The 12,911-nt window shown below is 42.5% G+C and overlaps 1 long non-coding RNA gene across 3 annotated transcripts; it reads left to right on the forward strand.

The window, feature by feature from the left end:
• Window positions 1-585: 585 nt before the first annotated feature.
• Window positions 586-6,298, forward strand: LOC106499513 (uncharacterized). Of its 3 annotated transcripts, XR_001295197.2 has the most exons (5): window positions 586-843; window positions 1,502-1,638; window positions 4,014-4,215; window positions 4,990-5,069; window positions 5,486-6,298. It is a non-coding gene; the product is annotated as an uncharacterized lncRNA (long non-coding RNA). The 3 variants fall into 3 exon arrangements; XR_001295196.2 differs by lacking the exon at window positions 4,014-4,215 and having other exon boundaries at window positions 4,968-5,069; XR_001295198.2 differs by lacking the exons at window positions 586-843; window positions 1,502-1,638 and adding an exon at window positions 3,643-3,832.
• Window positions 6,299-12,911: the final 6,613 nt, after the last annotated feature.

Consider the following 12,911-nt stretch of genomic DNA (forward strand, 5'->3'; position numbering starts at 1 on the left):
CGGAGCGGGGCAGCGCCGGCTCCGCGCGCCCAGGCCGCCGCCGGCCGCGGCGAGGCGAGGCCGGGCCGCCCCGCTCGGGGCCTCCCCCCCGCGGAGGGCGCCCCCCAGCGGGGAGGCCGCGGGGCCGCCGTGAGGCGGGTGCGGGGCCGCGCGGCGGCTGGCGGGGAGCGAGTAACGCGACGGGGCTTGTCTCCGGGCGGCGGGTGCGGGGCGCAGTGCCGGGCGGCGCGGTGCCAGCGCCGAAACGAGCTCGAGGAAGAAGAAGAGCGGCTCTTGGGCTTTTCTTACGACGACGCAGGTTGCTCTCTTAGGAGACACCTTGGGAGCGAAGACAGCCCAGATGAGCATAGTTCCACCGCTCTGCTTTATTTAGCTCCAGAAATTAACCCAGGAGAAGAGAGAACCGCAACGCACGCGGTTTCCCGCTCCGGTTCGGCGCGCACGAGCGGCTGTGCCCCCGCGGGGAGGTCGCCGCGTTGCGGTGGCCGGGGCGGCGCAGCTCCTGGCAGCTCGCGCTGCTCGGGGGGGGGGGTGGGGCTGCAGCCGCGCGGCTGGGCAGGGACTGGCTGCAGGGAGCGGGTACGCCTGAAAAACCAACCTGCAGGCAAAGCCAGCGGTCTTCAGCCGGGCTGTCACTCCCGCCCGGCTCTCTGCCCAGTCATGCGAGTGCCAGACCAAATGAAGGGGTAAAAATGCGCGGCGGGGGCAAGATGGGCAGTGAGATTTGACCTCATCCATTTTAGCTTGGCATAAGCTACCAGGGAATTGGAATCGAGCTTGTCAATAACCATCTGCCAGAACTATTACCGAGGCTTTAAAGTTAGCCCTGCTCAGAGCACACAGGTACATCTTTCCTCATTCCTACACCAGAACCTTCTCTTGCCTTTTTGTCATTTCAAAAAAACCATGAAAATGGGGTTCTATATTCTCTCAACGGTTTTGAGCAATGATGTAGCATGCGCATGCAATGTATATGTAATTTCAGTTCTTACCACCGGTTAGGGGATTCACATCCACATCTCCCAGGAGATGCCTATGCTACCAAACTCGCAGCTGCTCCTGAGGCCTTTCATTCTTACTTTGTGCTATGAAGCTATAAGGTAGAGCATAACTGGAACTCATAGGACTAGAAATTGCAACCACAAACTTGATCCTGACCCTGTAGTTTTGTGGTTAGAGCACTCTGTTAGGAGAGGAAGACTTGTATTCCAGCTCTAGAGATGTTTATAGTGCTGTTTAATATAAGATTCTCATGATACATTAAGAATATATCTGAGATTATTTCAAATAGTTTTATATTGGTCTGGTAGCAGTGACAATTGAACATCTAAAATACCAGTTAGATAAATCAGGGAAAATACTGCTCCCTTATTATATGTTTGAATAAGTGTAGATGATAATACATTAATAATAGATTTATTATATATTCCTGATTTATGCTTCCCTGCACTTACTGTTTACTATGATAAAAAATACTAATTTTTATTTCTTCTTATTGCAGGTGGTTTAGCTTCACTGGGATTAATGTCAAAAACCATTTACAGCCAACAAGACAAGATTTAGGCAAAATAGCCCAAATTTTTAGTTGATGAGCTTGTGGGGATGTGGACAGGCTTTGGAAGACAAGTAGGAGTGTAGGTAAGTGCTGGTCTGGGGTGCTGGCTTGGGTTGGCAAAGGTGCTTTGGAGTGGTGATGGTTATCAGTGCAGAGGTGGAAGGGACTCAAAAGTTTGTGAAATAAATTCTCAGAAGGTGGAAGACATGGTAATTTGTTCTGTTTTTTAAGTAATTAGGACTATGCCCCTAAATAAGGCTTAGAGTCTCCACACTATATATGGCTAGCCCTGAAGTTGCAAAAGCACAAGGATATGTGTGTGTTATGTGTCTGTAGGATAAAGATCTTGAATTTTCTTCATTACTCCAGTACAAGCAAATAACATAATACATGGCCAGTGATGTCTTGGTTTCTCTATTATTAAAAAATGCAACAAAAGTCTTTTTTTTTTTTTATATAACTAATATCCTCAGTTTCATTGGAGGATGGCTTTTGGGGGGATCTTGTGATACACTCATTCTGTGCTTCTAGTCTGTGCTAGCATTTTAATCATTAACAGAAGGTCAACTTCAGAATATCTGAATTTGGTATCCTGTGAAGTATAAATCTATTAAATTTTAGCTCAGCAAAAACAGAGGAATTGATTATATTCTTTAAATATCTGTTAGGAAACATCTACTTTTCCAACCACGTATAATTTTATGTATGTTTATGTATTTCACCTTTCATATTTTTTCATTTACACTGTATTATCACTCTTCCAGATTCCCTCTGGTCCCCTTTAAAAGCCTGTAAAAGCAAGTCTGACTTACATGTACTCAGTAAAGTTAACTAAATTCTGACTACTTTTTCTGACATACTGTTTTTCTGCAAAATGTCCAGTCATACAAACATTAGATAATGTAAGTATTCTCTTCTCTAGGTACTCCATTACTACTCCAATCCATTCAAAACATACACTCAGAATGGAGATATTTCAATATGGGTGATGCTGTGGAGCCAGGCACAGTAGACAAATTGACTGAATCTGTGTTGTTTTTTTTTAATATAATTTTGGTGTATAATGCATGTATATCAACATGATATCAAATAGGATTCAAGCAGCTCTATTCATAATAGCTCCTTTATCTGGAAGAGGCCTCATTCTCCTTAAACTGGCTACAGGCATCACAATCTAGTGCACGTTATATTATAATTGTCAGTTCTTTCAGCAGGACTATCGGTGAATTTCTACCATAATCACAGGCCTACATCTCTCCTTGTACAGCATAAAGGAAGCTATATCAGTAAAATCTATCATAACTGTACACCTTATTACACAGGTAAAATTCTGGCTATTTGGTTTAACAGGTGACAAGTTTCCTACAGCCAACCAAAGCTATATGAGTGTATGCATTTCTAGATCAATATAATGGAGTCCCCATGGAAGGGCCATGCTACACAAAGGTTTTTTTTGGCTGGTGCCATTTACACCAGAAAGGAATAAACAACAAAGTGACTTTGTTGTTGTTTTTGCTGCAGAGCTTTTTAGACTAGGCCTTAGACTTTGAGAGCTAGTTTTAATAGTTCAAAATTCCATACTGTGTACAGATTAAGTGAGTATGAATGTTTTTGATTGAGGAGCTGCTTATATGAAAATACAAAAGCAGTTTTTATTTTCCAAATTTGCATGAAAAAATGCAGGGGATTGTTCATATTCCACATTCTTACCTACAGCTTAAATCATGGTTTTATCTATTCTCTTTGCTTTATGTTTAACACAAAATCATAGAAAAAATTGGTTTGGAAGAGATCTCTAGTGAAGAGATCTCTAGTCCAGCCTCCTGCTCAAAGCAGGATCAGCTAAGAGGTCAGACCAGGTTGCTCAGGGCTTTACCCAGCTGGGTCTCAAAAACCTCCAAGGATGGAGACTGCACAATGCCTTGGGGCAGCCTGTTCCACTGCTTGAATGTCCTCATGGGGGAAAAAGGGTTTTCTTATATCCAATCTGAGCTTCTCTTGTTTCAATTTATGCTTCATGTCTTGTCCTACTGCCATGCCCTGCAGTGAAGAGCCAGGCTCTGTCTTCTCAATACCTTCCCTGTAGATGCAGGAAGGCTGCTCTGGGACCCCTCAAAGCCTTCTTTTCTCCAGGATGAGGGAGCCCCAGTCCCTGCGCGCCAGCCCTGCGCATCCTTGTGGCCCCCCTGGATTCGCTCCAGTTTGACAGTGTCCTGACAGTGCACCTGGCGGCCAAAACTAGATGCAGTACTCTAGATGCAGTCTTGTGAGCGTCAGGTAAAAATGAATAATCTCTTCTCTTGATCTACTGGCTGTTGGCCTTCAATGCTGCCAGGGCACAGGGCTGGCTCTTGTTTAGCTTGCTGTCTATCAAGTCCACCTGGTTCTTTTCAGGAGTGCTGCTCTCCATGCAGTCAATCCCCAGCTTTCATAACTGCATGTGCTTCTTCCTTCCCAGGGGCAGGACTCTGCATCTGTCCTGGCAGAATTTCACAGGGTTCCCATCAGCCCATTATTCCAGCTTGTCTAGATCCCTCTGGAAGACAGCCCTGCCCTTGAGCGTACTGACTGGTTTCCCACTTTGATATTATCTGCAGACTTGGTGAGAATGCACTCCATTTCCTCCTCCAGCTCATAGATAGAGATGTTAAACAGGGCAGGTAACTGTATAGATTCTGTGGCACCTCACTTGTTACTGGCCACCAGGAATGGGGAAGTGATGACCTTTATGGAGAATACATCAATCTCTTAGGCACAGATTGTGTTTCATTAAAATTTCTGTTCATAGGGTAGGAACAAGTAGAAATTCTGTGTAGTGTTTAGGTTAGTGCCTCCTCCTTTTCCTCACTTCATCTCTGTAATGTTCTCTATTAATTTAACATATAAGAACAGCTAAAAGAAGAGAAGCATTCTCTTAATCTAATTTCCATCATAAATCAAATTGCAGGAAAAAAAATACCATTTAGGTTATTTTGTTATGGCACACTATAACTTGCCATGAGGAGAAGCCACACTAATAAAATGCATATTCCAACCACGATCGGACTTGTACCAAGAGCTGGGAATGCACAGTGCTTGCTGTATGCAAAAATAAAAACAATATTTAATAGCAGCTCTGCTCTCAACCTCTGAATATGTGGAAAATCTTAGGTTGCGGGTTGTCTGGGATACTTCCTTTAAAGCTACAGAGCAGAGACAAAGCTTCCCTGAATACTTCATATGAAAGTAAAATAATTATGTAACCAACAAATATCTATGGAGACAGAGAATTTTCTTTAAGGAAATAATCTCCAAGGAATCAATATGAATATGCTTACAGAAGAGGAAGGCACAGGCAAAATGAGAAAGGAAAATGAAGGAAGACACCCTGCTACAGCCTGCAGTATGTTGCTCTCTTTCTTTTGTTTCTCAGGCATCTATCCTGTTATCCACAGCTAATATGAAATGAAGACCTGTCAGACTCTGTAATGAATATGTTGACTTTCTGGTTTTCTGGGAGAAGAAAAGTGACAATGTAAGTATTTTGCCCTCTTTGTGAAGAGGTGTGATGGAGGAGAGAAGGAGTGAAATTTTAGCATCAGCCACTTGTATATTCAGTGTCCTTTTTTTTGATGCAAAAAATTAAGGCTTGTGTCTTAGCCTATTTCCAGCACTGCACAGGCTATCCTGCATCCTCCATGTACATTAGCCAGAAGATCTACTGCAAGTATGCAAGTTAGTATTAACTAACTGTAAGATAAGTAATGTGTAAGCGTTGTCCTGATGTATCTTAGAGCAAATGTCAGAAAATAATCTTATGTTCAGGGTTTCAGTGATATTAGATCAGGCTCTAGAACAGCATACTATATGAACACCTGAGTACTGGTCCTTATTTGCTGGGAACTTCTGGGTGCTATAGCTTTATTTTTGCATTCTTTTGTTCTGCAATAGATGCATAAGACCTCCTCTACTAGATGTTTCCTCTCAGAAGGTCTAAATACCAAATATGCAGATTTGCAAGCTCCAGAGAGCACCGAGAGACAACTTCATGCAGTGCTGGCTAGCTCGGCATTGGTGAGCACTGAATGTATTTTGGAGCTGCCTACTTGTCCCAATTTACTGTGCAGAGGTTCTGGTGCCCTGACTCTGGTGCCCACTCACCCTGATCACCCAGGACAGATGTTCACCGAAGCACTAAATGTGATGTGAGCCCAGAGGTGCTATCTCATATCTGCCACCACCTTGTGTATATCTCAGATACTCTATGGCATCCAAAATAGCGCTAGATGACTATAGCAGGTAACTGAATCCCACCTTTAGTCTTTTCAGTGTTTATCTGAGGATTGTGGCCATGCATGTCTGCAAAACTGGAATCCAGGGCCTGAAACCACTTCCTACACCTACGTGCCTTCCATTCCATTTCCTTCTGACAACAGCACAAGTTTAGGAGTCCAGTGAAGTTTCTGCCTCAAATGCTAGTGTCTAAAGTGTCTCAAAGGTGTAAGAAAGCGAAATAGGGTTTTCCTGGATTGCTTTCCTGTACTTAGCTTCCTAAGTTCTGGCATGTTAGAGGCCTGAGTGGTTTTCTTCTCAAAGTATTTTACATCTTAGTTCCCAGAGCATAAACCCTTTGTTCCCACATTTTATGATTGTTTTCCTGTGACTTATGCTACTTATTTTTCATAAATATTTCTATATTTTATATAATAAAATATAGGAAATTACATGTTATTTATATTCTAATAAAATTTTATATACATTTTATATGTATATGTGTATATGTATACTTTATGTATATGTTTATTACTGCTTCTCTGACCTGTGTGCTACAAAGGATGCACTGGGTGTAGGAATCTCCAGCATCTTCAGCAGTAAAGACTGACACAAAGGATTCACTAAATTTCTCTGCTGTGGCCTAATCTTCCCTGAGCACCCCTGTTATATCTTTGTCATCAAGCAGTCCCACTAACTCCCTGACTTCCTTCTTTTGAAGAGTTTAAAGAACACTTTACTATCAGTTTGAACATGAAAAGCATCAGTTTGAGCAAGGTGCTCTTCAAGTTCACTTTTAGCTCTCTTAATTTCCTGCTTATGTTCAACCAAAGATATCTGAAGGGCTTTCCTCTTATCCTCATTGAGGAAAAAAAATTTTTTTTTTCAACTTTTTTCCCTATGTTCATCTCCCTGACTTTTCTATTGAGCTATGCAGGGTTTTTATTGAACTGCCTTTTTTTTTTTAATTTTTATTTTTTTTAATTGTGGCAGAGTTTACCTAGACTTCTATTGCATTATGTGTGCATTAAGGCTCATCCAAAAATACCTAAGTTCTCTTAATAATATAATTGTTCAATGGCACGATACAAGTCTAAATGTGATTTATGAGGGACATACACCTAATGAACAGAAAACTCCATCCACAATGCCATTTGATGAATTTGATGAATTTTTATGGGGTCTTCTTCCTAAGAAGTAGAAGATTATACAGCTTTTTAGGTTACATTCCTTTATAAGAAGCTGATAGCTAGCAGGGAAGAGCCTTTTCCAGTTAATTTAGCTATTTACAAATTTAGAGAAGGCCAGTTCAAAACACTGACATTTCTCTCTTCAGAAATCTTAATTAAGCTTTCATTACTTTGCAATCAAAAAGCAGATCTCTGGCCCCTTCTTGCTCAAAAATCCTTCTCTCCTCCCTCTTCAGGGGTCTCCTATGGACTTCCCATTCCACCTCATGGAAAAGGTTTGTTTGTCCATCCACACAATGGAGAGTCCTTTGGCCCTCAACTGCTGCCTGGGTGAAATTGCTGCACAGAGTTATTTCAAAGTCATTTCATCCTGCATGCTTGTACTTTGACAATTCTCAGCATTCATAACATGGTACTGAAAGGCAGTGAGGGCAGAGATCAGCTGATAGAGAACTGGCCTGAAGAATCATCCAGTTCAAAGATGGCCAACCTTCCTGATTCAGGGAGCTGCATAACAATATTTTCTTTTGGCCAGAAGCCATGTGATGCATACCATATACCTTGGAAAGGCCAAGGAGTAGGATTCCTGTGAACAACAATGTCTATTTTGGGACTCCGGAGCACCATCATGGAACGGGGCTGAGCTGAATATAAAGCTAGGTTCCAGGAAAACACATGATTTCAGTCTAAACAAGACCTGATTACTTCTTTCCATAGGCAGAATCACAGAATCACAGAATCACTGAGGTTGGAAGGGACCTCTGGAGATCATCTAGTCCAACCCCCCTGCTCAAGCAGGGTCACCTAGAGCACATTGCACAGGATTGCATCCAGGCGCATTTTGAATATCTCCAGAGAAGGGGACTCCACCACCTCTTGGGGCAACCTGTTCCAGTGCTCTGTCACCCTCACAGTGAAAAAGTTTTTCCTCATGTTAAGATGGAACTGTCTGTGTTTCAGTTTGTGCCCATTGCCTCGCGTCCTGTCGCTCGGCACCACTGAAAAGAGTCTGGCTCCATCCTCTCGACACCCTCCCTTCAGATACTTGTACACATTGATAAGATCTCCTCTCAGCCTTCTCTTCTCCAGGCTAAACAGGCCAAGCTCTCTCAGCCTTTCCTCATAAGAGAGATGCTCCAGTCCCCTAATCGTCTTTGTGGCCCTTCGCTGGACTTGCTCCAGTAGTGCCACATCCCTCTTGTACTGGGGAGCCCAGAACTGGACGCAGTACTCCAGATGTGGCCTCACCAGGGCTGAGTAGAGGGGGAGGATCACCTCCCTCAACCTGCTGGCAACACTCTTCCTGATGCACCCCAGCATATCGTTGGCCTTCTTGGCCACCAGGGCACATTGCTGCCTCATGGTTGACTTGGTGTCCACCAGCACTCCCAGGTCCTTCTCTTCAGAGCTGCTTTCCAGCAGGTCAACCCCCAACCTGTACTGCTGCATGGGGTTATTCCTCCCCAGGTGCAGGACCCTGCACTTCCCTTTGTTGAATTTCATGAGGTTCCTCTCCGCCCAGCTCTCCAGCCTGTCCAGGTCTCTCTGAATGGCAGCACAGCCCTCTGGTGTATCGGCCACTCCTCCCAGTTTTGTATCTTCGGCAAACTTGCTGAGGGTGCACTCTGTCCCTCATCCAGGTCATTGATGAAGAAGTTGAACAAGACTGGACCCAGTCCTGACCCCTGGGGGACACCGCTAGCTACAGGCCTCCAACTAGACTCTGCACCGCTGAGCACAACCCTCTGAGCTCTGCCATTCAGCCAGTTCTCAATCCACCTCACTGTCCACTCATCTAACCCACACTTCCTGAGCTTGTCTATGAGGATGCTATGGGAGACAGTGTCAAAAGCCTTGCTGAAGTCTAGGGAGACAACATCCACTGCTCTCCCCTCATCTACCCAGCCAGTCATTCCATCATAGAAGGCTATCAGATTGGTTAGGCATGATTTCCCCTTGGTGAAGCCATGCTGACTACTCCTGATCACCTTCTTTTCCTCCACATGCGTGGAGATGGCTTCCAGGATGAGCTGCTCCATCACCTTTCCAGGGATGGAGGTGAGGCTGACTGGCCTGTAGTTCCCTGGGTCCTCCTTCTTGCCCTTTTTGAAGACTGGGGTGACATTGGCTTTCTTCCAGTCCTCGGGCACCTCTCCTGTTCTCCATGACCTTTCAAAGATGATGGAGAGTGGCTTAGCAATGACATCCGCCAGCTCCCTCAGCACTCGTGGGTGCATCCCATCAGGGCCCATGGATTTGTGGGTGTCAAGTTTGCTTAAATGATCTCTAACCCGATCCTCCTCGACCAAGGGAAAGTCTTCCTTTCTCCAGACTTTCTCTCTTGCCTCCAGGGTCTGGGGTTCCTGAGGGCTGGCCTGACCAGTAAAGACTGAGGCAAAGAAGGCATTCAGTAACTCTGCCTTCTCTGCATCCTTCGTCACCAGGGCACCCACTCCATTCAGCAAAGGGCCCACATTTTCCCTAGTCTTCCTCTTGCTGCTGATGTATTTGAAGAAGCCCTTCTTGTTGTCCTTGACATCTCTAGCCAGATTTAATTCCAAACGGGCCTTAGCCTTCCTCGTCGCATCCCTGCATACTCTGACAACATTCCTATATTCCTCCCAAGTGGCCTGTCCCCCTTTCCACTTTCTGTAGACTTCCTTCTTCTGGTTGAGTTTTGCCAGGAGCTCCTTGCTCATCCATGCAGGTCTCCTACCTCCTTTGCTTGACTTCCTACTCATAGGGATGCACCGCTCTTGAGCCTGGAGGAGGTGATGTTTAAATATTAACCAGCTCTCTCGAACACTCCTTCCTTCCAGGGCCCTCACCCATGGGATTCCTCCAAGTAGGTCCCTGAAGAGGACAAAGTTTGCTCTCCTGAAGTCCAGGGTTGCGATCCTACTTGGTGCCCTGCTGCCTCCTCGCAGGATCCTGAACTCCACCATCTCATGGTCACTGCAGCCAAGGCAGCCCCCAACCTTCACATCTTCCACCAGTCCTTCTTTGTTTGTTAGTACGAGGTCCAGCAGCAGAGACTCAGATTAAGCAGTAGCTCCCATAACCTGCTCATTGTGTGCTGTAAGCTTGACATTGTAACCGCACGTAAATTACTCCGAAGCCAAACATGGTTAAAACCCACAGGTTGCCTACTCCTGATGTAGTTCATTCACATGTCCCACAGCAGGCTTAACCATCCCTAATTCTTGATGCGTGCTTGATAATTTTTCTAACAATTCTCAGTGGTAAAGAGTCCCACTATCTACCCAAGCCGTCTATATGAGAGCTTGACAAACTTCTTATTAGAAAATGTTTTCCTTAATGCCTAACCTATATTCTTCTTGCTACAATTTTAATTATTGAATTTTTTTATCCACAGTGGAAATAGTAGTCAGATTATTCTCTTCTCTACTTGAATTGTGTTGCCACATCCCTTTCGGTCTTTTTTCTTTTTTAGGCCAAACAATCTCTATTTTTAAAATCTTTCTTCATAGATCACATTTTCTAGACCTTAACTTGTACTGTTCTAGACTCTCTCTGGCCCGCATCTTTCCCAAAGTATAGTGCCCAAAATGGACCAGTCCTCTACTTGAGGTCCTATTAGTGCTGAGTAAAGGAAGAGAGTCTTTAAGGCCTGAGGGCTATAGTATTTATAAGTCATTACATATTCCTTGCCTTTTTCATTTCCAGTAGAATGTTATTTTTGACACATATTCAGCTTGTTACCTATTATCTCCAGCTACTTCTCTGAAAAATTAATTCTTAAATAGTTGTTCCCCAGCCTGTATTTTTGTATTTGATTATTCCCACCTAAATGAAGTACATCATCACTGTTGCATTTCAGTCACTTTTCAATCTAATTCTGCATTTTTTTGAGATGATTCTCAATTTGAATGAGGTCTTCCAACACATTTATTTAACTTTGTGTCATCTGCAAGTTTAATAAGATTGTTATCTGGATTGTTAATAAGAACACAGAATAAAAATCATACCCAAGGTAGGTCCTAGTAGAACCCTACCAGCAACACCACCTTATCACAGAATTAGAGAAAATTGGTTTGAAATTATATGCACTAACAAATTATTTATCATGCTATTAATTTTTCTGCTATCTTTCAAGTGTTTGCAAATAGTTTGATTATTTATTTCTAGGGTTTTTTTTCTCCTATGAGTTGAAGTTAAATTGATTAGTTTATTATTTCCTAGCTACTCTTCCCCTGCCCTCTCCCCTTCTATTTTAAAGTCAGCTGTTATTTTTGTCCTTTCCCAGTCTTATACATCTTACCCATCTTTCATGAATTCTCAAGCAATAGCTAATTTGACTACTTCACCTAATTCTTGAAATATCCCAGGCCAAAGTCAATCTGGTCCAGCTGACTTGAGAACATTTCTTAACACTCTCTTACCCTGTTCCTTCCCTGCTCTAGACTGAACTAGTAACCCTTTGTCATGCAATTGATTTTGCTAGTCATTTTTGTGAGCTGACAAAAAAAAAGGTTTTAAATATGCTGACTTTCTTGGAATCATCAGTTGATAGTCCTGTCCTGTTCCCCCCTCCTCCCCCATTGAATGGACAGGAATAACAAGCAGCATTTTCCTTGCTCTTCATCTTATTATTAATGCACATTACCTTTTAAAGTCTTTTGTAACTGCCTATTATTTTTATGTCATGGTTTTCGAATGTTTTTATATACTCATGCTGTTATATATGTTTTAAAATGACTTAATTTCCACATTGAACTTGATGAATTTGAGATCAATTAAAAGCTTCTGGTTTACCTGAACTCATCTCTTACTAGTTTTCCTGGCCTCTTTTGATAGGACAGCTTATGTTTTGTGCCACAATCACATAAATTCATGAAAAGAAAGTCAAAGGAAATGTAACTTTGACTTGAGTTGACTGAGGTCTCCTTTCAGCTACATTAGTTTATTGTTTTCCCTATTTTCTTTCTTAGGATTGTGAATTCTATAGCTCCATGATTACCATCTCCAAGTTGCTTTTTGTCATGATATTCTCAAACAATTACACATCACTGGTTAGAACCACATCTAGAAGAGACTCTCTCCTCTATTTGTTTTTTCTACTGCGCCAAAAATGATGACTAATGCTTTTCAATTTAGAGCTTGCTAATCAATCTCTGTCCTGATGTATTCCTTTTCTAATGGTTCTGTGGGCAGTTAAACTCACTCATGACTCTCTAATCTTGTGCATTGAATGATTTGGCAAGTTGTTCATGACAAAGGCTTCCATACCAGACATTCTCTGCTTGGGTGGTTTGGTCTAATAATGGTAGCAGATGTGTTCTTTTCTTCTTTCATACTCAGAAACTTTTAGCAAGACTGACTTCCTCTCCACTCTAGAATTCAGGACCAGCACAAGACTATAACTGTTAATACGAAATAGTACTATTCTGTGATTTATCATACTAAGTAAGTGTATGTTTTGTCAATTAAGTCATTACTGTCATCATGTATTAAGTTTTCATGCTCCTTTTGTGGATTTCCTGTATATCCTCATACTTTTTTTTTTTTTTTTTACTTGGTTTGTCGTTATTCCTTTATTTAAAGGAAATGTTCAAATCTGCTTTGTGAACTTGAAATAGTCAAATACATATTGAATGAGACATTATGTTTAAAATTAAATCTTAGCATGTCACTTATTTCATATTCTCTTTGAGCAAGTTTTTATTTATTTTTTTAAACAGTTTTTTTTTTTTTTAAATATTATTAACCAGGTGAGCAGAAACCCAGAACAGAAAGACCAAATAGGTCTTTTTCAAACTTCTATGCCAATCCCATGTTTCTATTCCCTGTGGTGGAATCAAATTGTGCATTTATTTATCACTGTTGACTTGAGACCAGTATACTTTAGATATTGTCCCTGAAGGCATTTGCAAATGTCATGTTTTAACCGGCTT

The sequence above is a fragment of the Apteryx mantelli genome, chromosome Z, assembly GCF_036417845.1.
Source record: "Apteryx mantelli isolate bAptMan1 chromosome Z, bAptMan1.hap1, whole genome shotgun sequence".
Taxonomy (NCBI): Eukaryota; Metazoa; Chordata; class Aves; order Apterygiformes; family Apterygidae; genus Apteryx; species Apteryx mantelli.